The sequence below is a fragment of the Macrobrachium rosenbergii genome, chromosome 56 (assembly GCF_040412425.1).
Source record: "Macrobrachium rosenbergii isolate ZJJX-2024 chromosome 56, ASM4041242v1, whole genome shotgun sequence".
In the NCBI taxonomy this organism is placed as follows: Eukaryota; Metazoa; Arthropoda; class Malacostraca; order Decapoda; family Palaemonidae; genus Macrobrachium; species Macrobrachium rosenbergii.
The window spans coordinates 22237435-22264065 of NC_089796.1; the positions used below are offsets into that span (position 1 = coordinate 22237435).

The 26631-nt window shown below is 41.8% G+C and overlaps 1 pseudogene; it reads left to right on the forward strand.

The window, feature by feature from the left end:
* The first annotated feature begins 1287 nt into the window (after window positions 1-1287).
* On the forward strand, window positions 1288-24224 carry LOC136836739 (JNK1/MAPK8-associated membrane protein-like; annotated as a pseudogene).
* Window positions 24225-26631: the final 2407 nt, after the last annotated feature.

Here is a 26631-nt window from a genome sequence, read left to right on the forward strand (position 1 = left end):
GACACTAAAAACAGGTAAACTGAAAAAAACTAAACCTTAATTTAAGCTGGTAGGGAAGAGAAGTAAGTTGAAGATGTTGAAGACGTTCGGGTGAATAGCCTATTAATAGTAATTTCTTCATGATTACTAATAAAGTCTATGAATTAGTTATCATACTAGACTATAATTTGTCTCAGAGTTCATATAGATAATGTTGCAAGTGTCACTAGATATCATCTCAAGAATCTTGTTTTTGTTGAAAATGATCTCGATGAATGATATGTTAAGCTCTTCCTGTCATAACCTACCCAAGATACAACTTGAGAAATGAAAAGTTATTGGATAGAGAGGCAAGATTAATAAATGGCGTGGTCCCTATGGGATGGGATTACCTCTATATTACTTGAGTTCCGCTGGCTGACTATCAAAGCTAGAATAATGATTAAAAATGAGTGTTATGACTTATGAAGCTATCAGGTATTTAATGAACATGCTTCACATAATAGAATACAGCCAACGAATTGTGGTAATAGTTACAGATGAATTCAAGTTTTCTGAGCCAAGATGCACCTCTAATGTTGGTTTTAAAGCCTCTAAATATGCAGCCTCAAAACTGGAAATTTTCATATTTTCTGAGTGTAATACGAGGTTTTGTGTTTAACGTTTACTATAGCGTACGTACACTGCACGATTCTTCAAATATATCTGCATTTTTCTACATATATGAAAAAATAAATGTGAGTCCCACAAGGCGCCTTCGGTAGACTGGGATCAGATAAGAGGTCTACTGTAAGCAAAATATAACTATAAATAGTCATAATGATGAGATAAACATTTTCCATTAGCAAAAAGAGAAAACTTAGACATATTGTCGAAGAAAAACAAAATGAAATGAAAGAAAGCTCAAGTGATATTTAATATCAGAAACAACTGCTTGGCCTATTTACTACGAACGAAAACAAAAGAGAGAAAGCAGCCTCTCGTAAAAAAACACACACACACACACACACAAGATTAATAACACATTTGAACAGACATTGATTGCAATGTTGTCTCGTTATCTTCAAGGATTTTCTGTCTGAGGCCCTCATTTCGGCCCCATCATTTGGCACATGAGACAGCCCCAGTTAATCCGTCAGTAACAACTTATTAATCATTCAAACTCAGCGTTCTTCCACATCATAACTATTTTCGAATAGATATTTCTTTAATTTCTCACTGAAGGGCTCTATTGCATTCGGGGATAGGGAACATAAATCACTTTAATTTCAGGCACTCAGGATTTAATTTAGAATTTATAAAAAATTTAATTTTGAATTTATCAAAGTAATATCATTACAATATCAGAATATCCACGAATTCAAAGGAAATTGTGTGTGACAGAAGGAGAGGTGAGATGGAAGGGTTGATCGTAAGAAAAGGACAATTCATAAACATGAGAATCAATCACTCACCCCCGAAAAGTGTAAACACGGGCAGCAATCCGTAAGAAAAGAGTTGCCACAGACTTGTCGTACTTTCATTTAAGTTTTTCAGGCTTTGTTATAAACCTACGATGGTAATGGGTCATAGGCCCTTGTCAGTGACATTTTTATTATTATGTGTGGTTTGTGTAGCCGTTGTCCAAGCGTTCAAGGAGAAGAAGCGGTTTTCATATGAGAAGGGTAAGGGCTGGACTAAACTTCTAAGCCATAGCTTAGGCTAGACATTTGCAGCAAAGCTCTTCGGTTTGGCCCTGGGCAAGCCATCCAAAGTAGCATAGGTAGCTTTGGTGTTGGTTACTTTAAACCAGTTTAAATACAGTTGAAGGTAGTTTATAATTCTTTGATTTAGCATATTGACTTATTTACTAGACTACCCTGTTGTTTACATTATCTGTTGGTTTTGTTTTCTGTATTGTAGGCTACTGTTGGCCTACATATGATATAGGCCTAGGCTACTGTTGTATCGAAAGCCAGTGGTTTGTACCATACTGTACATTGTGTACAATTTCCTGTAGGATGCTTAGTTCTGTTCTACTAAAACAATCACGCAGTAAAACTGCAACATGCATCTTTTTTTTCTTTGTAGCGTATTGTAATGCATTTTACTCATGCTGTACTTATTACTTAGGTGTATATATTGGAATTGCAAGGTGGTAAATAATAAACCACAAGTGTACAAATAACTATTATAATTAGGCTACCCTTTGTTAGCACAGTACGTGTGTGATGGCAAATGCAGTGCAAAATGTTAGCTTTCCAAGATTGGATCATTTTTCTTACTATTACACTCTGTAGGGAGTTAGTGCTTTAAGTGCACCTCGTCGCACACTGTAGTCTTTTACTTAGGTTCTTTGCAGCGCCCCTTCGGCCCCTAGCTGCAACCCCTCTTATTCCTTTTACTGCACGTCCATTCATATTCTTTTTCCTCCGTCTTACTTTCCACCCTCTCCTAACAATTGATTCAGTGCAACTGGGGCGGGCTTTTCCTCCTGTTGCACCTTTCAAACCTTTTTACTGTCTATTTTTGTTTCAGCTGAATGGCCTATGTCCCGCGCTGGCCTTTTGGCCCAAATTCTGTATTGTATTGTATTCTATTCTTACTTTATTGTGAAAAATTAATATAATCTCAGAAAGCCTGTTTGCAATCCTGATCCTTACTGTAGAAAAACCTGTAATGTTTTAGTGAAAATTGGGAGTGGATGCAGAATAGGAGATAGAGTAGGCATGAGAAATCCTAACCTCTCCAAAAATGCTGTGTCCTGATCCAAGCAGACCCACCTTCCTAACCTAACTTACTTAGGGTGCCATCCTTAGACCTGGCATGGGGATGGACTTCACCCCTGGACCCTCCCAAGCAACACTGTATATCCTTATCTCCTTACTCTGCATAATACAGTACCCAAAAATTGTAAAACATTTTAACCTCACAAAGCCAGATGTCATTCATAGTGGTTGATCCCTGGCTAATAATTTTATATGAGTAACTTACTGAGTAATTACATACCTATTAGTTTCACTTATTCGATAATTAAAAATTTTGAAATTCAAGTGGGTTGTGCTAGTTTGTTTTGGGGTAGGTGACTTGCCCTGCCCACTTTTGGGGGAAAGAGAGGAACAAGTAGCAAAGAGCTTTAATTTGTTTCTGCCGGCTGATGACTGAAGTTCAGTTGTTGGCAGCAGCTCTTATTTTGGAATTCTCCAGTTTTCCGGTTATTTGTCTTCAGCAGTTGGTGAAGTATTCTTTTGGTAGCCTTTCGGCATATTTAGCTAGGATTAGGTGTTCTATTGTGAACCTAATTAACTGATTACGATGTTTTTCCTGAATTGGACCTTTTTCTTGAATCATTATGTCTGACTCAAGTGTATCTGGCCTTAGGTATATATTGCAGGAAGGGCTGTGGTACGAGACTGACGAAAGAATCATACGATTCACATACCATGTGTGTAGATTGTAGAGGGCAGACATGCTCTGTTGATTTAAGATGTCAAGAGTGTGCAGACTGGGACTTGAAGAAATGGAAGACCTTAGAATTTCATTTACGTAAATTGGCTAGGGACAAAAGAGAAAGATGACTGCTAGAGCGAAAAGTAAATCTTTAGCTAGTCAGGAATCAGCGATTGCCAGATCTGAATCTAATATTCCTGTGGTTTCCAGTGTCCCCCCGTTCCAACCCCTCTAATTGTTCAACCCTCTCCATTACCCGGCTCTCACATTTCTGAACCCAACCCCATGTCCAGCCTTGAGTCAACAAAAGATTCAAGTTAATTTTGGAATCTATTGCGCAGTTGGCATCTTCTGTGAAGGTCCATATGGACAAGAATAGTGATTCAGAGCACCCTGTAGCACCCAGTGTTAGTGCAATGCAAGTTGAGGAGGTGGCTGCGTGGCCCACCAGTTCTCCTATGCAAAGGTCCTTGACACTCTCCCCAAAACCTGGGAGGAGTCAGACTGGAAGCCTAAGGGAGGTCAGTGGGGGTCTGCCCACGAGCAGTCGCCCCTTGGCTCAACCTGTTGAAGTATCCCAGGTTTTAACCAAAGGCTGTTGGAAAGGTCTCTGTGGGCATGCATAGTTTATCAACGAGCCGTGAAGAGTCAAGTCCCAGGTGCCAATGGTGCTTCTTGGACAAGTCTTGTCCTTTGAAAAGGTGTGTGGTAGAAGTGTCACACCTCCAGTGTGCTTGTAGAAGTGTCACATCCTCCAGTGTCTTGGTAGAAGTGTCACATCCTCCAGTGCCATGTAAGAAACTTGAAGATTCCAAGCACCCTCAGATAGTCATTGGGATAGCCTGAGCATTTCTCTTTTGGATAACCTCTCTTCAGATGATCTCCTCTCGGCCAAAGCGCCAAGCTTCTCGTAGTGCTTTTCTACTAAGAAGCGCCATCTAGCGCCATACTCCCCGCAGTCTCGGAGCCTCCTATGGAAGTCGAGCGTCAGTAGCATTGAGTGCCTATCAGTATCTGAGTGTCCAGTGGCTCCCATTGCACAGTAACGCAAGAGCATCCATTCGAGAGTGAGCCCTGGCACCAAGTATTCTTCTGGTACCCGAGCACCAATCTGTGTCCGAACCTGTTAAATCGTCTATGATTTCTGTGCCACTGGTTTTACCTGTTAATGTGGAGAAAACATTGGCACCGCACGTCAGACTTCGACTGTTCAAGGCACTTCATCTTTGCTTCTTCCTGCACTGCAACAACCAGAGCCTTCCTATGTACAATTGTGTCATCTGCAGGCTCCCACTTATGGCACCCAAGTGCCAACACCTGTCTCGAATCTTATCCAAGATAAGTTGGATAGTATTTTAAATCTTCTTAAGAAGGCACTTTCAACTTCTCCGACAGTGACAGACCTATTGCTATCACCCATTTCATCTGACGAAGAAGAAGAGGCGGTGGAACAGGACACCCTACTGCTTATGCCTCCTTATTACGGTTTCTGCTTGCCACCTTCCCTAGCATGTTTTCGCCAGCTACACCATCCTCTCCAGCGTCCGCTTTCTTGATGGAGTCACAGATTTCTGGCTCTTCAAGGTTCTAAATTGGTACTCTTTTCCTTGGCGAAGAAAGCTTTAAGTGAAGTGAAGGGTGGCTCAGAGAAAAGAAAATCAAAGTAGAGCTGCCTTCAGCTTTCCTCCTCCTAGGCTTTCCTGAGGGAGATATCATTTTTATGCCATAGGGGAAGCTCCTTCCCTGGGAATTTAAGCTCCTCTCAGGAGGACTTCTCCAGGTTAATAGATTCTGTCCGTGAGATCTGCTTTTTCTTCTGCAAAGATAATGTTCTCCTTTACAGAGCTAGCTCACCTTCTCAAGAATTTATTTAAAATCTTCGAGGTTATGAGCTTCTTGGAATATTCAGTAGGTGCTCTGGCTTGTAAGATCAAGGACTGCATGGTATTGTATTACCTCAGGATTTCTCGAATGACTGGCTGGGAGTTCTTTCTTGCATCAACAAAGGCATCAGGGATAGCTCCCAAGAGCTGGCACACCTGTATACTATGGGCATCTGAAAGAAGGGGAGCTTTGGTGCTCATTTACATCACAGAAGTCAGCCCTCCTTTTTCTCTATTGTACTGCATGCATCTTTTCTCAAGACACAGCTCTTGGTATAGCCTCCGACTTGCAGAAAAAGAGCACCCAAGATCTCCTCTCGCAATCCTCTAGGCACCTGAAGGAGTCGACTGCCTTCAGCTCCGGATTATCTAACCCTTTGTAGTTGCATCCCTTTCAGAGTGGCAGACAAAAGCAAACTACAGATCAAGACCTAGTGTTCAGCTCATACCACGCTCCATTAAAAAGTCCTCCTCTAGATCTTCCACTAGAAAGTGAACACAGTGTCCTCTGTACATGTGTGGGAGCCAGACTCCTGCTCTTCTGGGAGCATTGGGAGAAGAAAGGGCAGAACTCTGGATAATAGATGTCCTGAAAGAAAGTTACCAAATACCCTTCATGCAGAAGCCTCCTTTAGTCAGCACACCTGTTACAGAGAGGTTTGTATCCCTATCAAGGAAGTCTCGTCCCCCAACAGAAAAGAGGCTATAGAAGCGGTAAAGGATATTTCTTCTCTAGGATTCTACAACTGACCGTTTGTAGTTCCAAAGTCCTCAGGAGGCTGGAGGCCTGTCGAGTATTAGATGTCAGTGCCCTGAATGTTTTTGTACAAAAGACAAAATTCAGAATGGAAACAAACCAGACGTACTAACATCCATTCGCCAGGGAGAATGGATGGCATCATAGACATGGAGGACTCGACTTCCACATCCCATACACTTGGACTCGAGGAAGTGCCTGAGGTTTGTTTTGAAGGCAAGATATTCCAGTTTTGGGCTCACGATGCTTTGGCCTTTTGACGGCCCCCCAGGTTTTCACCAGAGTTCTTGCTCCCATCACAAGGGGCTACATCTGATGGGAATAAAATTTCCCTTTACTGATGATTGTCTTCTGAGGTCCCAGTTGAGAGAACAGTGTATGGAGGACCTTCGGAAAACTCTTCTACTGGCCCAAGACCTAGGCCTTCTCATCATTGTGAAGAAATCTCAGTTGACTCCTCAGGAGATTCAATATTTAGGGATGAAGATAGCTCTCAGATTTTCAGGTTTTCCCAGTCCTGAAGAGAATAGAGTCCTGCCTGAAGAAGGTAAATGAAGTCCTGACTCTCTTGAATGCTTGGCCAACAGATGGGTGAGCCTGTTAGGCATCTTGTCTTCCATGGAGCAGTTGGTATCCCTAGGCATGGCTAAATATGAGGCCTCTACAGTACTTTCTAAACCTCAGCTGGAACAGGAAGAAGCTTCTGACACGTTCGAGTTTCCAGTGACTCCAGAAATAAAGGAGGACCTGCAGTGGTGGAACTGTGAAAGAAGACATGAGGAAGAGATGTCTCTCCCTCTGAACCCCAGCCTAGAATTCTTCTCAGATGCATCAGATCTAGGTTGGGGAGCTCTTCTATGGATCAAAGAAGTCTCTGGAACGTGGTCAAGGGAGCAGAGATCATGGCATATAAATGTCAAAGAATTGAAAGTGGTCCACCTAGGCCTTCAATTCTTTGCCCCGGAAGTATGCAGCAGGACAGTTGCAGTCCATTCAGTCAGCATGACTGCTCTGTCATACATAAAAAAAAAGCAGGAGGGACTCACTCATTCTCCTATATCAGACAGCTTAGGGACCTCCTCCTGTGTATGAATCAAAATGACACTCAAGTAGTGACTCGCTTTATCCAAGGAAATTCAAAATCCAATATCCTGGCGGACAAACTGAGCCGACAGAAACAAGTCCTCCCCAAGGAGTGGACTCTAGATCCTTTGGTATGTCTGGATCTCTGGAAGTTGTGGGGAAACCAGTACTAGAGCTCTTTGCTACATCCAGAAACCATCGTCTCCTGTTGTTTTGTTCACCAGTCCTGGATCCTCTAGCATGGGCAACAGATGCCATGCTACAGGACTGGTCGAAGAAGGAACTGTACACTTTTTCTCCATCCAGTATGGTGAGAAGTTTTGAAAAAATTTCAGTCTCATCAAAATGCCTCATTAATTCTGATAGCTCCATTTTGGCCAGACCTCCTTGAACTCTTGTCAGATTATCCGAGGCTGTTACCTCAAAAGTAGGCTACTCAGACAACCACACTTCAGGCGTTTTCATCGAAACCTGTCTACTCTGGCCCTGACAGGCTACAAACTGTCTGTAGATTACTCCGAAAGGAAGGTTTTTCAAAGCACGCTTCAGAGCCTATTGCCAAATGCAGGAGACTCTCTTCAAACAAAGTCTACCAAGCAAAATGGGCTATCTTTAGAGTCTTGGTGTCGGAGACAAATGTCTCTCTACTCAAACTCTATAGCAGAGATAGCAGATTTTCAGCTATGTCTGAAAACAGTTGGAAGTCTTTCCACTTCCACTATGAAAGACCATTATAGAGCAATGCTAAATTCCATCTTCCGACACAGAGGAACAGACTTATCTTCCAACCAAGATTTGTCAGACCTGATTAAGTCTTTTGATACCACTAGCAAAAGACAACTCCTTGGTTTCTTGGAACCTTGATATTGTACGCAGATGGCTATCTGGTCTTGCTTGAACCCATGTAGTCTATCTCCGTAAGAGATCTAACAAGAAAGACCCTTTCCTAGTTGCTTTGCGACTGTGAAAAGAACTAGTGAAATTCATGCCTTAGACAAGAAAGTGGGCTTTTCTCAAGGAAATGCAGTGTGTTCCTTTTCCTTGGGATTCATGGAAAAGAATGAAATGCCGTCTAAACCCTGGCCCCACTCTTTTGTGATAAAAGTTTTAACTGACTTATTGGTCCAGATACAGAGAAGTCTCTCTGTCAGTTAGAACTCATAATATTACCTACATAAAACGAAAGATTTTCGTGGATCTTCGAACAGTCCTTGATGTTCAGTTAAAGATCCCTCACGACCTCTGTCTAAGAATGCCCTGGCTATCTTCCTCAGGGATCTCGTATCAGAGGTTCATTCTTTTATTGGGAAAGAAGTTCTTCCTGCTTGTATGTAAAGTAAAGCCCATGAGATAAGGGCAGTTGCCACCTCGGCATTCTCAGCGATCTTACAGTCGACTTTTGGAAATGTAAGACGGTATTCACTCCCATTATCTGCGTGATGTTGAAGCGATTTATAATGATTGCAGTGTCTGTGGTCCGTTTTCCGTGGCTGGCATGGTGTTGAAATGGAAATGTAGGAAGCAATATTCCTTCCTTTTATCTCTTCACCTTGCAAAGGGTGTTGAGTCTTAGGAGTTTGGGAGTACTATGTGCTTGGAGTACCCTCCAGTTCCTTTTAAATGGTTGGATAGTGATTTTTTTACTTTTTGGTGATGTGTAGGCACAGTTTTATTCTGGTTGTTTTATGGCATTGTTCTGGTGGGGCCGACTTATATTCTTTGCTAGCCATCAGATTTACTCCATTGCTTAAGATACCCACTGATTAGGCGCCTCAGGCTGTTTTTATGTTAGCAATTTTTCCTATTCTCAAATTCATTACCATGCTTAATGTTTTGGGGTCGAGGTGTCCACAAATTCCTCCTATCAATGGGTAAGTTACTTATATAAAAATGACATTTTTATGATAAAATAAAGTTTTATATATTTTTACGTATTTGCCTGGGTTTATGGTATTTTACATGCCGGCAACGGAAACTTTATTTAATTGTCCTTGGAGTTCTGACTTGCGTAAAGGGAAATCGTAAAAAAAATAAGAAAAAGGGGAGAATTTAGGAGCTGAAGGCTCTACTTCATAAGGAAATGTTACGTAAACACTTGGGCTAAATTAAAGAATTATATTTACAAAAGCAAGCATTTGAAGGGAAAATGGATAAGTAAATTGATAAAGGGCTTGCAACGCCTGGGGATGCTTCCAAGGGAGTCTTGATTAAAGGTAGGGCACAGGCCAAGATGAGTCCACTGTGAATGGGTCCCTCTTAGGGGAAGCTGGTCTCTGACGAAATAAGGACGAGGGAATATCACACGTATGGCGGTTCTCTCGAGGATGACTGGAGACTGGAGTCGGGAGTCGGACGGGGAAAGAAAATCTTCTCAGCACTGTTACCCCTCGCCCGCGTGGAGGACTGTCCCTTACGACTCCTCACAAGACTAACTAACTAGCTAACTGCTTCTCTCCCTTTTAAGGCACGCGGCCAGGCTAGGCCATGTGCAAAAAGGATGAATCACTGCCCAGGTGTTCAACCTCTTCCCCGGATTCCCTGCGGAGGTAAGACAATTCAGGCAGCTTAATTTGCCTTTAGGAAGGCTGTCTTAGGAGGATTAGTTGGGCTAATCCTCTTAAAAGGGAGTGGCATAAAATATCCTCCTGGCCCCTGTTATCTGTGTCATCTCAATATCTGTTCCAGGTAAAAAGGGACTGATCGGAATGTTGATAATACGATCGGCCATGCGGTTCTCAATCAACAAAAAGGGTAAATTAGGTGGGGGGCGGGGGGAGGCGCGCTGTGCAAGAATTCTGGGTTCTTATAATAATATACTTACCCAGTAATTACATGATCGGAGCCCTCCCTCCTCCCCTCACATGGACACAAGGGCATAAACAAATTGAAGCTCTTTGCTAGTTGCTCCTCTCTTTCCCCCAAAAGTGGGTGGGGCAAGTCACCTACCCCAAAACAAACTAGCGTGACCCGTGAATTTCTAAATTTTAGCTGCCGAATAAGTGAAACTAACAGCTATTTAATTACTGGGTAAGTATTTTTAAAACTTTATTTTATGATAAAAATGTCATTTTTCTCTAACTTGTACTTCATGATAATAAAGCCAGCATATTTTAAAACAATACCAACAACAACATAGCTGGTGTACTTTTCCAACTTCTTGCATGTGTGAGTGCATGATGTCCCACAAGGTTGTTGTTGGGACTCCTTCCTCTGCAGTCATCTTTGACCTAGTCCACCCAGAATCAAGGAGGTCAAGAATCTTCATCTTCTTGGTGTCAGTGACCTTAGTAGTTGTGATGCCAGATATCTCCCAGTAATTAATTAATTATTTATCTTGGCCAGGGGCAAGACAGGTTTCTGCTGCCTGGCAGTTAGTGGTGCTGTCACCACAAAAATGAGCACACTTCAAAAACATGACCATTGTAGAGCATAGGGAACACCAAAGAAGTCAACAGCTTCCAAAGCACACAACCTGTAACAGTTTGCAGAGCACAGGACACTTATCACAGTTAGACTAAACATGTTCTCCCTGGAAAAGGTGCGGTCATTGGTGAGGTGTGGATACAAGAAGTATGAATATTTGAGGGGATACTGTACCATATGCTTGAGCTCTTATTTAAGCAATATAGTATATGTGATACTGTATTACATGTGAAAATTTATTATTTACAACTTTACGTTTTACTTCTGATTTGTTGTAGGTGTGAATGGACCAAAGTAAAAAAAAAATGAAAGTCAGGGCAGTTTGTGCTTTATTAAAAAAACGTACATTTTGAAGATTATAGAATTACAGTAAGACTGAAAATGATCTATCCAGATTTATGATATGGAGTTAATGTGTTTTTAGTTGCTGTTTTTGTACTAAATTATAAATTAATGCAAATTTATTTTATGTAACTCATGATTTTTTCTCCACAGGGGTTGTGAAAACTTTATCCCACTGTCCAGGTCATTATTGTGGACGCACAGAGCTTGAGAATGGGTCATGGTCAGCTTGTGGGGCATGTGAACGTGGACTGCGTCGGAACGAATCAAGTGCCTGTGTTGAATGTAATGACAAGCCAGAGTTCTATGATAAATTGTATCTTGGCTTCATGGGATTACTTCCTCTTACATTTCACTTGGGATGTATTGATGCTGCAGCAATGAGACGAACGTATGTTAATATGGTTTGTTTTTATCTATTCTTTATACTTAAGATTGAGGTGACAGACAAAAATTGTATGCCCTTAAATAGAATTTGGACTAAGCAAAGTTAACATGCTTGTATCAGGTTGAGATTAAAACCAGGTTTGGGTAGATATTTAGTGATGGTTAGTATCCTCTGTTTGTAGTAATACTGTGATCATGAATATGGCAATACTACATGGTTATGTGTTTATGTTCAAATAATCATGTCTGTTGTAAAAAAAAAAATTAATAATTATGTTGCTGCTTTTAAAATCTGCCCAAACTTATACATCATCCATATTTGTTCTTGTAATAGTATTTCCAAATCTTTGAAGGAAGTTTGCTATTCACAGGCTCAGGATTTAGTTTTCTTGCTTTATGCTGTATAAAGATTTTAGATATGTTTTATATTCCAACAGTGTTTTAATAGCTCTAAGTCTGGATATTTTGGGAAGATTTGGATGCTCATTAGACTTGTAATTTATTATCAAATTCTGCATTGGGCTGCCATTCCTTTTTAGATCTTTAAATGAAAAGCCATTAGCTATAGCAATACTGAGCCAACTGATTAGTAAGGACACTTAGCACATGAAATTTTTTTTTTTTTTATTAAAATGGTTTAACTGGATGTTAATTTTGTAGTATGTTGCATCATTGTCCCAGCACAGCAAGTAATAATTTAGCCTTGTGTAAATCACCATAAATCACTATTTTGTATTATTATTATTATTATTATTATTATTATTATTATTATTATTATTATTTTATTTTATTTTATTTTTTTTTTTTTGTCTATCATAGTCATCCTATTCGACTGGGTGGTTTTTATAGTGTGGGGTTCCTGGAGCTACTTCAGCCTCTAGTTTTTCCAGATTCCTTTTCAGGGATCTTGGGATCGTGCCTAGTGTTCCTATGATTATGGGACAATTTTCACTGGCATATTCCATATCCTCCTTATTTCAAATTTCAGGTCTTGATACTTATCAGTTTTTTGTCTTTCTTTCTCATCTACTCTGGTGTCCCATGGTATTGTTACATCAATGAGTGATCCTTTCTTCTTTATTTTGTTAACGTCACATCTGGTCTATTGGCACGTATCACCCTATGTGTTCTGATACCATAGTCCTGGAGGATCTTTGCCTGATCGTTTTCTATCACTCCCTCAGGTTGGTGTTCGTACCACATATTACTGCAAGCTAGCTGGTGTTTCTTGCACAGGCTCCAGTGGAGGGCTTTTGCTACTGAATCATGCCTCTTTTTGTACTGGTTCTGTGCAAGCGCCAAACATTTGCTTGCTATGTGGTTTATGGTCTCGTCTTTCATACTGCACTTCCTTCATATGGGTGAGATGTTATTTCCATCTATTGTTCTTTGGACATATCTGGTTCTTAGGGCCTGATCTTACGCTGCTGTTAGTATTCCTTCTGCTTCCTTCTTGAGTTCTCCCCTCTGTAGTTATTGCCATGTTTCACCACTGGCCAATTCTTTTGTCTGTCTGATGTACTGTCCATGCATTGGTTTGTTGTGCCATTCCTTTGTTCTGTTGTGCCATTCCTTTGTTTTGTTTTTCATTCTCCCGTCTCTGTATATTTCTGGGTCTTCGTCTACTTTTATCTGTCTTTCTTCCAATGCACTCTTTAGCCACTCGTCTTCACTGGTTTTCAGATAGCCTATTGCCCCAGTGCTCTGCTCTCAATGTTGATGCAGTCCTCTGTGCTTAGTAGCCCCCCCCCCTTTGTTTTATGTATAGTCTGTTTGTATTTATTCTTGGGTGTAGTGCTTTGTGTATAGTCATGTGTTTTCAAGTTTTCTGGTCTATGCTGCGGAGTTCAGCCTTCATCCACTCCACTACTCCTGCGCTGTATCTGATTACTGGTACTGCCCATGTGTTTATGGCTTTCGTCATGTTTCCAGCATTGAGTTTTGACTTGAGTATCACCTTAAGTCTCTGCATATATTCTTTCCTGATCGTGTCCTTCATCTCTTGGTGTTTTATATCCTCTCCTTCTATTCTTCCCAGGCATTTGTATCCTGTCTCATCTATGTGTTTGATGTTATTCCCATCTGGTAGCTTTATCCCTTCAGTCCTTGTTACTTTGCATGTTGTATGGTGACCAAGGTGCATTTTTCTATTCCAAACTCCATCCTGTTGTCCCCAGGTACAATCCTTACAGTCTGGATTAGGGTATCTATTTCCTTGATGCTTTTACCATACAGCTTGATGTCGTCCATGAACATCAGATGGTTAATTATGTTGCCTCCTTTCTTGAGTTGGTACCCAGCATCCATCTTCTGCACTACTTTTGTCATGGGAATCATGGCCACTACGAAGAGTAGTGGGGACAGTGAGTCACCTTGAAAGATCCTTCTCCTGATGTTAACCTCTGTTAGTCTTATCCCAGAGCTTATAAGTACTGTATTCCAGTTTTGCATTGTATTTTTAAGGAAGCTGATGGTGTTTTCCTCTGCTCCATACGTTTTTTGGCATTCTATTAGCCACGTGTGCGGTATCATGTCAAAGGCTTTCTTGTAGTCAATCCATGCCATGCTTAGGTTGGTTCTCCATCTCTTACTATTCGTCATTACAATTTTTTCTATTAGGAGCTAGTCTTTCGTGCCCCTACACTTCCCTCTGCAGCCTTTCTGTTGGTGGGGGATGGTGTTTGTATCCTTTAGATAATTGTATAGCCTTTCACTGACGACACCTGTTGGTAACTTCCACATTATCGATAGGCAGGTGATAGGCTTGTAGTTACTTGCTATATTTCCCTTGATCTTGTCTTCCTGTACTAAGGATGTTCTCCTTGTGGTCATTCATTTGGGTGCATGGTGGTTTGTGATACAATGCTGGAGTTGTTCTGCTATTTGTGGGTGTAGGGCCTTGAAGTTTTTGAGCCAGTATCCATGGACTTCATCAGGACCTGGGGCTTTCCAGTTGGGCATTTTCTTTAGTTGGTGTCTGACTCTGTCTGTTGTGAACTCAGTGAATCTTTGTTTTATTCTCCCCATTTCTTCTGCCTTGATTTCCTGGAGCCATGTTGCATGTTTGTTGTGTGATACCAGATTGCTCCATATGTTTTCCCAGAGTCTCTTACTTGGTTTGGCTTCAGGAATTTCCTGGTGGTTGTTTTGTTGGGTGAGTCGGTAGAGCTGTGGACTGGCACTCACTAGGCTGGAGTTCGATTCCCCAGCTGGCTGACGAAGAGTTAGAGGAATTTATTTCTGGTGATAGAAATTCATTTCTTCTGGTTCAGATTCCACAATAAGAGTTTGGTAACCAATTGGTTCTTAGTTTTAAGTCTAATCCTTTGGGCCAGCCCTAGGAAAGCTGTTAATCAGCTCAGTGGTCTGGTAAAACTAAGGTATACTCCTGGTGGTTGTCTTCCCCTCTTAGTTGGTTGTATAGTCTTTTCTGGTTGGTTCCAAAGAGTTTGTTCTGTTGGTATCCTTTATTCCTGTTCATGTACTGTTAGATCTGTTGGATCTTGTGTGCTTTGGCTTTAAGCCTCTGTTTTATATCTTCTATTGTATTATTTAGTCCCTTCTCCTGTACTTTGTATTTCTCATTCAGTTCCTCTTGTGTTTTCTTGCTTCTTAGCATCTATTCTGCCATCTCTTTCAGTTTACTCAAGTCAGATCTCATCGCCATGATTTGTTTTTCCAGGCACCTTTTCCAAGGCGGTCACTGTTTTGGTTTCTGTTGGGTTGGTTGTGATGGTGGTGTTGGTGTTTGTACAGTATCCCCATGAGCTCTACTACTAGTCTTGCTCCTGCATATGCCAGGTTATTTGCTTCTGTGATACTGGTGGTGTGGATGGTCTCATTGTTTCATTAACTTCACTTGTTTTTTCCCTTAGTTTCTTTTTTGATGTAGGCTTTCATGGAGGGGATCTTTGTTCTTTCTGTATCTGGCTTTATCCATTGTTAGATCTTTTCCACCCATTCTGAAACCTCTGTTACACCTTTGGTGTTTCCTCGTGTGTCGTTGTTTGGTAGCTCCCCATTCCTGTCGTTTTCTGTCATTGTCTCTTAGTTCGTCTTCTTGTCCTTCGTTGCTGGGTTTTCTTTATATTCCTTACTTGGTCTGCCACTCTGTTCTGTTTGAGGGGTGTTATTTCTCTCATTCCAGATGTTGACCAGTCTTCTTCTGTAACCTCTTTATGTAGGGTTGCTTCTGATGTAGCACCCCATATTTCCTTCTCTTGTCCATTTCTTCTGGTTTGCCTCTGTAGCTCCAGTCTCTGGTTGCTGGTTACTGTCGTTGTGATCGTCAGTTGCTGGATGACGACCTCCAAGTACCTGTACCTGACTGTCCTCCCCGTCGATTGGGTTGTATACCTGGCTGCCAGACGAAGCTCCTCTGTTTGCCTGAGATTCCATTTATGTCGTTGTCATTTGTGCTTTCATTTCTTTCCATCATAGCTGAGTTTGCTATTTAACCCATAGCTGGACCCTACCCCACTGAGAATAGGTACTCATTTACAGCTGAGTAGACTGAGGAAATTATCGTAAAGATCCTTCCCCAAGGAATCAATGCCGAGGAGAGCGGTCATCCATTCAACGACTGACCAGCCCAAATGTTGCTTAACCAGTCCATCGATGAGCTAAACTACTCTGCCACAGCACCCATTTATTATTATTAATAAAAATTTTTATTATTATTATTATTATTATTGCAATACACTCCCTGAACACCTGAATTCGCCCTTAATCCCACTGGCCTGAACAACTCTCAATTACCAATCCCACAAGTGGGAATTTTAACAGCCAGCGTTACCAACGCTGCAGGTAAAATCTTGTCACTTGAGCTACCATAACAAACAGTTGGCAACGCTGACACAGGTGTGTGCTGACACGCCCACTTTCGTCAATTGCTTTTTGTTTGCGCTGCTGGAAGGTTGTTTCCTTCTGCAGTGCGAGGTTTTAATCCTATTGCCCGACTTCTCTTTGTATTTTGGACTTCTGGTGAAGACCTGGATTGTATATTTAATGGTTTTCTCCTGAATTTTCTGGATATCTACGATGTGGAACGTCTTTTGGATTTGGACTCGCCGGTTCCCGGTCTCGTCGGTCATCATGGACTCTTTCACCTTCTACTACTGCGCCATCGGCTTCGACATCTACCTCAACTGCCCCTACGACTGTGGATGCTGGCGGTCATCGCTTCTTCTTCCTGCAAGAGAAGGATGAGTACCTTGAGACATGATAGACATTATGTCAGGTATGTAGGAAGGTTAAGTATGATGTCTAGACTCATTGCGATGATGTTCCCATTGGAAGGCACAAGAGATGGAGGATTACAATCGTCATCGCAAGTCTTTGGCTAGTAAGGGCAGCAAACATTGGTCAGATTCCTCATTGCCTCAAGTATCTCAGGCTTCTGCTACAGATCAGTTGATGGATTTAGTGAGTTCAGAGGTAGTCAGACAGATAGAGGATAGGATTGCAAGTAGTATGGAAAATTTAGTAGTTAGTCTTTTCAACATTTCTCAGATAGGGATAGTAGTGTTGTTAGGATGTCTGATCCTTCTTCCTTTTCAGCTCCCCTGCCTGTTCCAGAACCAGCCCTAACGGGTGCTGAGGTTTAATGGTAGAACTGCAAGCCTTCGAGTGGGTAGTTTCTGCCGGCCCCCTCGGTGCGGAGAAGGTAGAGAAGGACACCTCACCCCAACCCCCTTGTAGTATTGATAAATTAATGTTGATAATGTTAGTCAAGATCAAGATCTAGGTGTGATAAAGGATGATAGGTTTGGGTTAGGTAGTGAGGAGAGGGTATTAAGGGTGCAGAGTCGTTCTCCTGGACGGGTTCTGGTTTCAGGTTCGAGTGGTTTTTGTGCTCCGGCAAAAGTTTTGCCTTCGTCGCTTCTTTTCGATCTGGCTCAAAGTCTCAAGTCAGTGTTTTAGTCCTGGTGGTGCAGAATCCTTCTGCTCTAGCTTCTAACTCACTTCCGAGTGTTTCTGAATCTTCTGCTATGGTTTCCCCATTCTCTGTGTTTTCTACTCCTCCATTTAGTAAGGTGGATTTTTGTGTGTCCTTTCGGCTTCTAAAAAGTGGTTTGCGGGATCTGCAGTTGGATGTGGCGGAATGTAAGGTGGATTTGCTGGGTCTTTCAAATGGGTACAGACCTTTGGTGAGAGGTTGGTTTTTTGAATGGTTTCTCTAACATTAGAGAGTATGTGACAGGAGCGCCCAGAATTCATGTCGGATATGTTTCAGGATTATCGAGGGGGGGACGGATTCAGTGTACTTTCTGTCCCTTCGTCTGTAAGGTTTCCTCTGGGTTATCTGTTGCTTCATCTCCTGCTCCCACATTCTCTGTTGCTCCTTTTTCAGTCTCCTCTTCGGCCTCTTCTTCTTTTACTCCGGTCTTTCCTGCGGCTTCTGCATTTCCATTTTCCCTCCTTTGACTTTTGGCTTTCCTCTTCTCAGGTAACTTTTTTTTATGCATCTGCTATTCCTCTGTCTCCCACCTTTCCTTCCTCAGTACAATCTTCTCCGTTAGGAGGAGCTTTTGGACAGGTGAAAATGCAGTTTTGGCAGAATTTGGCCTCAGGCGTTTCATGCTCCATCCCTTCGGGTATGCGCAACCCCTTGCTTCCGCTTCAAGCAGCTGTTCCGTTAGTATCAGGTATTTCACAGGGTTTGCCTGTCGCTTCCAGTTCGGGTTTGCACTCCGCGGTTTTGGCAGGGCTTGCAGTACCTTCTTCGAGTGGTCCGTGGCTTTCATCGCCAGCATTTTCCGCGGCGGAAACTCCGAGGGTAGCTTCTACCTCTTCATTCTCCCTCCTTCTTCTTCTTCTTCTGCAAGCGATTTCATTTGCGCATCCTCCCCCAGGGTTTAGCAATGTGGTTCGGCTACTCTCTCACTCATCTTCCCCTTGGTAACAATGGGGAATCGACTCCAGGTTTCTCGGTTTAGCTTTCTCTCTCTTCATGGCGGATTCAACTACGGATTCAGCTCCGGGTACCCGATTAAGTGTGGGTGTTCAGCATTCTGGTTAGGGTGGTCAGCTTGCGGACTCTTCATGGTTGTCCAGGCTTGGTTCAGTTCCTCCTCCTTTGTTGGCCTTAGACTGTTCGGACATTGTGGAACAGTATTCTTATCCGGAGGTGCAGGAGATTCCGGTGGACTTAGAATGTCCTTTCGCCAGCAGTAACAATTACAGATGCATGCTTGAGTATGTTACTTCTTCGTACCCTCAAGCAAGAGCTCCGGACCTCCCGCATTTGTCAAATCAGTCTTTTTTGAGGCCTTTTATGCCACTAAGCCAGCTCCTGCTTCTTTTTCGTGTTGGCTGGTTTGGTTCGATCAGGTTAGACAGGCTTTGGAGGAGGCGGACGGTGGTTTAGTGTCGGTAGTGGCTTCTAATAGACAGGACTCTTCTCTTCTCTCTCTGCGTAAGACAGTTTACACAGTTCAAGGTAACCCTTCGGTAGGTGTCAGGTTGCCATTCAATAAATCTGTTGAGGCAATCCTGTCTAGGTCTCTGGCATCATCTCGGCTCGTAGGGACTTCTCTTAGGGAAGCAGGTGCTTTGGAGGATGTGTTGCGCAATCAGACTGAGGCTCTTGCACCCTCTCTCCCTCTCTGGATGCTGTCAGGTTTACTGTAATGGGGTTCTCAAAGAGTGACAGCTATGTCCCCTCGGATCTGTGGCTGTGTGACAGCCTAATAAGTTTGTCTTGAAGGGTCTGGCACACCGGGCAAATGCTTTGGCATTGTCTAAGACGTTTGGAGCAGAAAAGTCGAAATTTCTATCTTGGTCATCTTCCCCCACAGTATCCGGACGTTCATAAGAGGGATTGCTTAGAACACCTTTGTTGCTTCTAACTCTTGTCTCCGGTGTCAGCAATTATGCATCATTGAGGGTACAGAATGTTGAGGTATCTAGACGATTGTTTGATCCTTGCCTCCTCTCTAGAGGAGCTAGTAAGGGCCAGGGAATTCTTATCGAATCTATAACCTATTCCAACCCTGGAGAGGATCCAGTTGGTCCTTCAGCAGGTAGAGGTGTTCCTGTCCAACAGGGAATGGCCATACCAGCTTGAAGAAGCCTCTTAATGGAGAAGGTCTCTCTCTCTCTTTTAATTCCAGGGTCTCGTCTCTGGATGCATTTTCTTTAGGTATGTCTCAGGAATCACTGGGAATTCCGAAACGAGAATGTAGTTATAGTCTGGAGCGATTCTTGCCTGTTGGATCGTCTGTGGTGGTCAGAAGTGCATCTGACACCGGCAAGGTCTTTTGGCTCCCCTCTTCCCGACGTTCATCTGGGGAACAACCTTGGAGGAAACCCAGGCTTCAGGCCTCTGGGGCGGTCGGGAATGAGAGGAGTCAGTAAATCTTAGGGAAATCAGGGCTGTAAATGAAGCCCTCAGTTGTTTTCATTCCTAGTGCGTAACAGAGTACTGGCTGTTTTTAGCGACAGCATAACTGCCGTGTCGTATCTGAAGAACTCGGGGGGAGGGTGGGGACAAGATCAACAGAACTCAAGGCTATGGCACAGAGAGTCCTGAGAGGGTGTGAAGAATGAAAAGTGTCTCTTCCCCAATTCGTATTGGGGAGTCTCAACGTACTGGCTGGTTTGTTAGGCTCAGGAAGTAATATGTCAGGTTCTCTGGAGGTGGCCAGCAACTGTGGACTTATTAGCGACGTGATTAAACCATTGTCTTCCGGTTTATTTCTCACCGCCGGTTTATTTCTCACCGATGGTGGACCCCAGGTCGATAGGCACCGATGCAATGTTACAAATTGGAATCGCATGCAGGTGTATGCTTTCCTCCATCCGGTCTCATTCATCAGGTACAGTAATAAGGAAATTGCGGGAGTGTCAAGACATCTATGACTCTAATAGCTCCTTGCTGGCCCCAATGCGCTTGGTTTCCGGAACTCCTAGAGCTCCTTACAGAAGTTCTGATGTCCCTACCCATTCAAAAGATCTTCTCAGATGACCGCGATCTCACCATTATCATCCAAACCCTCGCGTGCTGAACCTAGTTGCAGGGTGACAGTGGAGAGGGCAATTAGACAGTCCAGACTCTAAAGCTGGGGGCTAGTCAGCTTTCTCAGCTTGAGAATTAACCTGTAAGCCTTTACCAGGTTCAGCTGACAAGGTACAGAGGTTGGTGTCGCAAGGAAGGTCATTCCATATCTAGACCTTCCATAGCCAAAATAGCTGATTTTCTTTTATTCCTTGGAAAGTCTGGGCCTTCGTATTCGGCGATTGTTGACTCACTGCTCGACGCTTAGCAGTACATTTAGTTTCCACCTTTCCGAAATCTCTAGTAGTAAGATAATCGATAATTTATTATGTTCTTTTAAGATTGAACGCCCTGTCTTGCCGACTGGCCCTCCATGGGATTTGTTGAAGTACTTCAAATTTTTTTCTCGCGTCTCTGCCTTTTTGAACCCATTGAACTATAACGCTAAGACAACTGACTAAGAAGTTGCATTTCATGGCTTTAGCTACAGCCAGAGGGTTGGGCAAGCTTCAGGCAGTTGCTAGGTTGGGTTCCTATGTGAGAAAATGAGCAGATTTGTCTTTCTTCCGAATTTGTGCTGAAGACATAATCGGAGGTTAACCTCTGCCTTCGCTTGTTTAAGATTCTTAATCTGCAAGTATTCATTACCGCGCATCCAGCGGAGATGTCTTCATGTCCGTGTGAGCATTAAAGTCTATTTATCAAAGGTTGAGAACCGCGCCAAGCTTCCGCCAGAAACTTCTTGTCTCCGCAGAATCCTTCCCGTCCGGCTGTCAAAGAATGCAATTAGTTACTTTCTGAGGAGGTGATTTCAGGCTTTCAGGGTTCTTCTTCGTCATCTTCAGCTCTGTATTTCCCGAAATGACAGTATTCTGAGTATGTCCACTTCATCTTCCTTTCTAAGGAATTATTCAGTGTCTTCTATTCTGAGGCAGCTACTTGGAAATCTGTCTCAGTGTTTACTTCCTTTATGTTTACTTTACTGAAGAGACGTTCACACCAATTCTATCAGAGGTTATTTTCTCTTAGTCCACGCAGTAGCTGTGAAGTGTACTATCTAGGGTGTGTTCATTTAGCTGAGATGGTATTCATTTTTAGTGCAGAGGTGGGAGGTTTATTCTTAGTCCATGTGTAAAGTGCTAAGTCTGTTATCTAGGTGTGTTCATTTAGCTGAGGTGTATTCACTTAGTGGAGGTTCTTAGGGTTACAGATAGAGGAGTTCCTTTAGTCTTTAGAATCATAGGCAACAGTGATAAAGTGGAGGTTCTTAGGTTAAGCAGGTATAGGAGTTCCTTTAGTCTTTAGAGTCATAGGCAGCAGTGATAGTATAATCACATGAACTTAGGTTTAGTATGATTCAAGTATCTTAATCTTTGATAGTTTCCTACTAGAGTCCCTGGGGTGCTTTAGTAGGCTAGGCTCTTTGTCGGTGTTGAGATACTTCCCGCTTGTTGGTTGTTGGGCCTTATCCGCAACTCCAGATGGCAGAGGGTCAGTGTTTTGCACACTGCTTCATTCCTCCATACATGAGAGGCTCTTGAATAGTCACATGGAGGTTCATTGTACTCTCCAGACATGAGAGGTTTGAAGAACCACATGGGGAGGTCGATGGACCAAGACAGTACGACCTGACTGGCGATCAGTACTCTCCAGTATGTCTCTTCACCAAAAGCAGCGATTGATATGGTGAGTGTACAGTATAACTAAATAGATATCCTATGCAGAGCAGATCGGTGAGCTGCCATCTCTGTGGTTGTTAATAGGGGTGTGCCGAAACTTAGATGATTCTCCCAGAGAGACAGCAACTCTGCACTATTTCATTTCTCCTCCATACAAGAGAGGTTCTGAAGAGTCACATGGAGGTCGATGACCAACAGTACTGACCTGACTGTCGATCAAAGTACTCCAACATGTCTCTTCACTGAAAGCATTGATTGATATGGTGAATGTATGGTCAATGGATATCTTATGCAGAGCAGATTGTGAGCTACAGTCTCTGTGGTGTCAAAGGCCTGCAATAGAACTGATCCTCCTCCTCTAAATGTTGTTAACCGGCAAATTCAGGTGTTCAGGAAGTGTATTGCAATATGAAGTTTTATAATAAAACTATATTATAATACTTACCTGAACACTTGAATGATTCCACCCTCCTTTCCCCACATCAATTTTGGACCTGAATAAAGCAATTGACGAAGGGGCCTGTTGGCATACACCTGTGTCAGCATTGCCAACCGGCTTGTTATGGTAGCTCAAGTGACAAGATTTACCTGCAGCGTTGGTAATGGTGCTGTTAAAATTCCCACTTGTGGGATTGGTAATTGAGAGTTGTTCAGGCTAGTGGGATTAAGGGTGCATTCATGTGTTCAGGTGGGTATTACAATATTAGTTTTATTATGAAAACTTCATATTAATTATCAGCCAAGTTGCAACTGTAGAGGAAAAAGTTGAATGCCACAAAACCTAAGGTAATCCAGTACAGAAATGAAAATTGAGAGATAAAAGAGTATTCTATAAAGAGAAATAAACAAACAAAAAAACAGATAAGGTAAATATCAGTAAAATGCAGTAATAAGATACTTAGCAACATAAAACCATGACATTCATATCAGCCTGCTCAACAAAAAGTATTTTCATTGAGTTTGAACTTTGAAGTTGCAGCAATTCAGCTCTAAGATTAGGAAGATCTTCCACAACTTGATCACAACAGAAATAAACTTAAGAAATCTGTGGCACTGAACCTCGCAGAAGACTTAGAAATAACTGCATACCCAGTACAGTAATACATGGGGATTGTATAATCTGAGAGGATCTGAATACAAAGGATGATTTAGAATTATGAAAACAGGGAAAACAGTATTCAGGACAAATGAAGAATAAAAATGAATAAAACATTTTCTTTTGTTCCAAAAATCTTTGATAGGCTTTCACTTCAGTATATAATATTTTGTACAATTGAAGAAGAGCTAGATAGGGAAAGTTTCTCAAAAGTGACTTTATAGTCAAGAATGATAAATAGATTTATTGGATTTATATATAGTCAGCAACACTGTCAATGAAAAGATCTGGGTAGGCCTGGAAACCATTATCCCAGACTTACTGAAAATTATACTTGAGTTGTATTCGCTTAACTTATCCCTAGTGTTAGTACCAAGCACTAACTTTAGTTGAAGTCATAAGAGATCAGTAACCACATCCGTATACTGGAAGATAGGATCATTGCAAAGAGGATACATTTATGGAGTCATTATAGTGCTCATCAACAATTACCCTTGCAGTTGATTAGTTAAAATATAACATTAATAATAGAAATGATCTAACAACCCCAGTCTGTCCAAGTTTGAAAATATAGGGTCTCATGAATAACTTGGTCAAGACTCAGTAGAAAAGTCAAGATCAGTCATTCGAACTTCATGACCAGACTAATGATTCAGTATAAAACTGATATTCAGTAGCACCCAGGCTCTTGCAAATGCCAAACTGTACACTAGGAATAGATAGTTACTTTCAATGTAGACTTTTTAGGTATTTTGGGAACAGATGTTCAAAAACTTTTAGATAATTTGGGAATTATAGAAAATGGTCTGTAATCAGTGGGGCTAGAGCTACCCCAACCTCATTTACTTAATGGAGGAACATTACCAATTATCCAGCATAAACTAAAAATGCCTTCTAGTGGACACCAAAATAAGACAGATATTGTAGATTTTGCAGTAAAATTTCATGTTTCAGGTTTACGAGAGAGAGGTGATGGTTTATGCCTCAGCAGTTATAGAGGTTGTAGTAGCTGCTGTGGTAACATTGTTGGTAACAGAACCTGTGGGGCTCATTCAGCATCCGTTCATGCAAAGTTCAAGTTAGCAGACTGCATCCCCTATTACATAATCCCAACCCTAACTATGAAGGACCACTACACTGCACACAAGAAGCTGTGTACCCATTGTAAGTGTGATTTTTAAGCATGTTACACTAGCTCTTTTTTTCAAGTAATTTGCCATTCAGAAAAGTGTACTGACAGGAGAATAATTAATGTATGTTACTAGCTTTCAGAGTAATGGTGATTTAAAGGAATTGTTGTAATATGTGCTTGTTTTTTAGGTTCACGTTTTAAGGTTAATAATGAACTTTTATAAATTGGGTTTATATTTATACGACTTAAGTTTTAAAAGTCAGTCTGTAAGGCATCTCTGTATTGTGATCAAATGCAGGTGTCTGTAGATTCTGTTTCAGAATGGTACGAGAATTCTATTATAGTTGCATAATTTTTTTGCCCACAGTTGGAGTATTTTCATGTTGCCATGGAAATATTTGGCACTAACTGGGCCATGAGGATTTTTTCGCATTCTCCAATCCTAAGCTTGGAAAAAGATAGCAAGGTTGATGCCTCTGATTTGATAAAAAAAAAAATGGCATTACAGAACTTCCAACACAGCTTAAAAATCTAGTTTGAAGAGTGACTGCTCAGCAATGAGGCCAATACCGTCAACAGTACCTTGTGATCAGTGTAGCTGAGCAGAATTGGATTTGACCAGCTTTTAAGAGTAACCACCAATAAATGCCAGGATTGTTTGGTGCATAAGCTCCGTGTGACCATTGTTAAAGAGGGCATCAGGCCAGCAGTAGTACTCTTCTAATATACAGTATTTACGTGGATTACAAAGCATTGCCGTACTAGAAGTTATTTTAGGAAAATTATTAACCTATATAAACACTACTAGTGTCATCTCACCCACATGACTCCTGTCTACTTTAGTCTTTTCTGCTTAATTACTTGTGTTTTTAGTAAAATATTGCTTTATATATTTATATTGAAATTCTTTATGCTAATTCTTGTTCTTGTAGATACTGAAGATTTTGTTACGTTGAGGTTAATCTTCCTTCTCTAATTTTGTGCAAGGTGCATCAGTGTGTGAAGCTTAAATTGAATGAGTATGAAAGAATGGATTTTATAGCTTTGATGGGTGTTAATTTTTTCCTAGAAGTGAAAGAATATCATCCTAGAAAATTTGTAGCTAGTCAGCCCATTATCAAATATGTTGTACTCTATTAAGACCACCATTCTTTATTTTGAAACAAAAAAGGATTTTGACAAAGGAAAAATCTATTTCTGGATCGGGGTCCCGTGTCACCCGGTGAAATAGTCCATTCAGCACTTATTTCTAGGTAATTCCGTTGCTAGATACCAGAGAAAGCTAAATGAAATGCTGGAGTTACTACCCCCAGAGCGAGCTCCACTAGATGGAGTCGTGTATGGAAAAGGGTGAACTACAAAAACATGGAACCTTATCCTATAGAGATTCCCAATGTCAAAAGTCCCAACGAGAGAGGTGCCGATACAAGCCCATGCACTACTCGCGGACTGTATACAAGGCAACACTAGCCGCATTCCATGTTAGCACCCACCTCACTAGAATGAAGTTTATCAAGGGAGGAGAGAATGAAAACAGGGTGGGTCACGGGTGACACGGCCCCTCTCCAGAAATAGATTTTTCCTTTGTCAAAATCCTTTTTCTGGTTTCTGGATCGGGGTCCCGTGTCAGCCGGTGAAATAATAACAGAGAAATAAACATCATTCTTATGCTATTAAAGACTTAAAAGAAACATGAAAACTAGAATTTACTCCTGAACATTAGTAAGGGTCCTCTAAGTTCATGTAATGAATAATGTAAGTGGTCACCACCCAAGATCATGAGCTAGAATAGCACCTGAATAGGCTCTTGTATTAAGAAAATACTTCCTGCCTAAAAGCAGACCCAATGACAGTGCCCCCTTTTTTAAAGGAGAGATCTGACAAAATTGGTGAGGTCCTGTCTAAAAAGCCTGCAAGGAGAAAACTGACAGAAACAGACCTTGTAAAAGGGGGAGTACTTTCCAAGGTGAATAATTGAAAAATGTAGGACCTTCAATTGTAGATAGAAAGTTAGGTGAGGGGAATTCACAACACTACCCTGGATGAGGGGAAACTAAATGATTGGTTCCACAGACAGGGCAGACAGTACAGGAAAACTAACACTAGAAGCTGTTGATTAAAAATTTTGGGACTTCTTAACAAGGAAAGGTAAGAACAAGATGATTGTTGGCTACTGCTTAACTCCGATACATTACTCAAAGACCAGGAAACCGGGAATGTGATTTGAGTACTGTTCTTAGACGAACACAGACCTTAGGGATGAAAGTTAAGAGCCTGTGAATCTGGTTCCACAAAACACTTTCCTCGAGGCCAATGCGGTCGCATCAGTACTCGTAGTTTGAAAACTATGTGAAGAGTGCTAGTTACTTAACTGCAGAACCATACTCGCAGTAGAGTAGGATCCCTTAACTGATTTCAGAAAACAGTAATAACAGGACCCTTT